The sequence below is a fragment of the Notothenia coriiceps genome, unplaced genomic scaffold (genome assembly GCF_000735185.1).
Source record: "Notothenia coriiceps isolate Sejong01 unplaced genomic scaffold, NC01 NC01_scaffold00008725, whole genome shotgun sequence".
In the NCBI taxonomy this organism is placed as follows: domain Eukaryota; kingdom Metazoa; phylum Chordata; class Actinopteri; order Perciformes; family Nototheniidae; genus Notothenia; species Notothenia coriiceps.
This window is the reverse complement of record NW_011341426.1, coordinates 1-3,898: the sequence shown is the minus strand read 5'-3', so window position 1 is coordinate 3,898 and position 3,898 is coordinate 1. Positions and strand designations below refer to the sequence as shown.

General features: G+C 41.6%; 1 long non-coding RNA gene across 1 annotated transcript; it reads left to right on the top strand.

The window, feature by feature from the left end:
• Positions 1-6: 6 nt before the first annotated feature.
• Positions 7-833, top strand: LOC104944736 (uncharacterized). The gene is made up of 2 exons (XR_798259.1): positions 7-159; positions 214-833. It is a non-coding gene; the product is annotated as an uncharacterized lncRNA (long non-coding RNA).
• Positions 834-3,898: the final 3,065 nt, after the last annotated feature.

Below are 3,898 nucleotides of genomic sequence, written 5' to 3'. Positions count from 1 at the left end.
GCACACACACACACACACCACACACACACAACACACACACACCAACACACACACACCACACACACACCACACACATATCCTTTACTCCACCTTTGGACACACTTAACACTAACATCTTCCATCAACAATAGTCAAAGTACATTAGTATTCAACTCAAATGTGATTTCATTTCATTTAGCTGACCTCTTTTTCCAACAGCGACTGTACAATAAGTGCAAAAACCGTAAAAAGAGTCAAACTCCAAACAACAAGGAAAGGGCAGATATATTCACTCACTTCCAAACCAGAGAACAGGAAGTGCGGTGAATCAGATGAAAGGCCTACATTAACCACAAGTGCTTAGTTGTTTTGTTCAGCTCTGCTCTATAATGACTCTTTACAAACCAATGTTGGATAATGGAGGAAAAAGAAAGTAAAACGTTGTCTAACCTGTTCCCATTATCATAAATGTACATAACTCACCACTTGAGTTCTTCCCACTCCACCGAATGACATCAGCACGGATAAATCCAATCAAGGATCAATATTGAAACATGGTGGATAACTTCCAGTGATCTTTTAAAGAGTCTTTCCCGTTTGTGGTAGGCTCACAGAATGTAATGTGATACAGCAAACAGGGAATACATCAATAAACACATCATGTTGTTCGGGTTCCTCTTCATAAAGCTTCCTGCACACAAAGTCATTTCCATCATCTGTAGCTTTCTAGACACTTTATGGAGTCGATTTGTTTTTCTTACTTTTCGTTTTGTTTTTACTTTATGCTCTGATGATGCTAACAATGTTTGTTGTTCGACTCGTCGATAGTCCGGGTTATCCTACGGCAAACCTTTGAAGACATAGAAAGAGTAACAGAAAGTATGCTACAAAAATACAACTGCCAACTCGCAGCAGCTGTGGAAATACACAGTTAGTGATCTCATCTTTGTCGGGTTGAGGAACTCTATGTTCATACTCTTCTGTATCAGGGATATTCAGAAGCTGGCCTGGTTTATACACAATTTGCACATCAGTTGACCGTATAAGATATCTTCAAGTGATCTAAATTGACTTCACTGACTTCTTCTGAGTTACTCACAGGTGACGTTGAGCCAGCATCTCCTGATTACTCCCCATCAGGTCTGACGAGTATGTCACACACATAAAACCCAAAGTCATTGGTCCTGAGTCTGGAGACATGAAGTGTGAGGCGTCCTTCTGTGAGGACGTCTTTGCCCACTGGGACTCGTCCTGCAAACTTGGATCCTGGAGACTCTGGAATTCAACACCTTCAATATAGATGAAAACAGGACGTGAGGGTCTGTCTCAGTATGCAGGAGACAGATGGTAGAAATGGATCTGAGGGAAGTGTCTCTTCTGGAGCTGAAGGTCCACTCCCAGGTGGATGTTCTGTGTTCTCCTCGCCTGATTAGGCAGTCTGCGAGGCTCACATTCACTACAAATGTTCCTGTGGAGGAGACACAGAGGGACTCTTTAAACTGCTGCTATGTTTCTGTGGAGGAGACACAGAGGGACTCTTTAAACTGCAGCTATGTTCCTGTGGAGGAGAAACAGAGGGACTCTTTAAACTGCAGCTATGTTTCTGTGGAGGAGAAACAGAGGGACTCTTTAAACTGCAGCTATGTTCCTGTGGAGGAGACACAGAGGGACTCTTTAAACTGCAGCTATGTTCCTGTGGAGGAAACACAGAGGGACTCTTTAAACTGCAGCTATGTTTCTGTGGAGGAGACACAGAGGGACTCTTTAAACTGCAGCTATGTTCCTGTGGAGGAGACACAGAGGGACTCTTTAAACTGCAGCTATGTTCCTGTGGAGGAGACACAGAGGGACTCTTTAAACTGCAGCTATGTCCTGTGGAGGAGACACAGAGGGACTCTTTAAACTGCAGCTATGTTCATGTGGAGGAGACACAGAGGGACTCTTTAAACTGCAGCTGTGTTTCTGTGGAGGAGACACAGAGAGACTCTTTAAACTGCAGCTATGTTCCTGTGCTGTTTTACTGAGGACAGCTTTAAAGGTCCCCTATTGTACTGTTCTTCATCAATATATTACAGGTGTCAGATATATCCAGACAACACGTTCTAACTCCCAACCCGTCACATGTTGACGGTCGGTCAGGGCCCCTCCCCGTCACTCTATTACGGACAGGGTACCCCTTGAGAGTCAGTTTTCAACGGGCAGGGCGTCCCATGGACCTTCATAGACCTCCCATAGCGTTGATAATAGACGCCATGAGAACGCTCCCCTACGGTCGGTTGTTATTGTCAATATTAATACAATAATTATTTATTTTTATTAATAGTCACACTCGATTTCGCCGATTTTCTTGTTGCCCCAGCTGGTTGACACCTCTTTAGCAGAAACAAAGGCTATTAATGTATTAAATCGATGTGAATCCATGTGTGTGGTTGTGGAATTAATGGACGTGACGTTGTGCGATTACTACAACCCTAGTTATATTTAAAAACATTTTAGAAGGCCTCACGAAATACTTTAATGTAAATTAAAATGTGAAGGAATGTATGTATAACAAAATACATCCGTCATAAACAATACCGGAAACAGACGTAGGCAAGATCCTCAGCTCGGTGGTTGGATGTTTTAGCCGCAATGCACTGTGGGATAAAGTGTTTATGCAACACATTCTCACTCCCAACTCCTGAGTTTCAACTATCAGGGAGTACCATTGACTTGCATAGAGCTCCCTGAACGTTGGTAATAGACGAGTTGGGATTGCGGCGAAATGCTCTCCGCAGATCCATTCTCACAGCATTTATCAACCTTTTTCTAACTCAATATCAAGCCACACTTATTGTGTTTACTTCTTAATTTTAGTTGAATAATGTCAGACTTTTGTTGCCGTCAGTTAGGGGGAGAGTAGGGGCTCAGAAAATTGAAATCTGTATTGTTTCATCGTTTTTTCCTTCTAATTTTCTATTCTTTTCTAAACCACACACTGTTATTTACTCAACAATAAGAGACAATTATCCTTGTGTTTATTTATTTGTTTGATTGTATAATGTCGGACTTTTGGAGTCCGTCAGGACGGAGGGTCGGAGCAGCTCATAGTAGTTGCTTTAGAGAATTTTACACCAGGAAGTAAGTATTCTCTCTGCTTTGCTTGACAAACCCTGTGATTAGTCCTCAAGCTCTGTGATTGGATATTTGAGTGGCAGTGCGCCGAGGGTTACGCCGAGCGTCAAACAGCACTTTGAAATGGGATGGAACCACGGCAGACTATCCGACTTTCCAAAACTGGAATTGGACGGGTCCAGCCCAGCCCCCCACCCCCAATTTTCGCAACATGTTGTATGGCACGTCTCTACTGGGAATTGTAGTTTTATAAGATGTTTTCGTGTTTCCCACAATTAGAAGTTGCTTGCTTACTACTTACTTGTTTAGGGGGATACGAAACACAGTGGTGTTATCACATTTAAAACGCATAATTAATAAATGGGTGAAAATTGCTTGTGCCCATAATGGGCAGCATTATATACCCACATGACAGCTAAGGTCAGAAGAGCTTTATTTAACAGCTGGTCTTATGTCTGTGACCCCTCCTGTTGTTAATTGATAAGCCTGAAACATGCACTTGTCAAGGTTCAGAGGCAAATTTTGCAAATATGGCAGTAGCCATCGATCATCTTAAGTTAAGATATACTTTATTGATCCCAAGTTGGAAATGTTTTGTTGCATCAGCATGTGTAACAGTTGTAAATATGCAGTGGTGTTTATTTGTAAATCATTTAGTATAATCACACACATTCTGTGTTTTATATTTAATAATTCTGTGTTCTTTATTTATTGAATGTTCAATACCTGACAAGGTATAATACATATGTATAATATCAGTTAAAATAAGTGCTTAAACATAGCCTACAGTAGTTAACATTGCAGG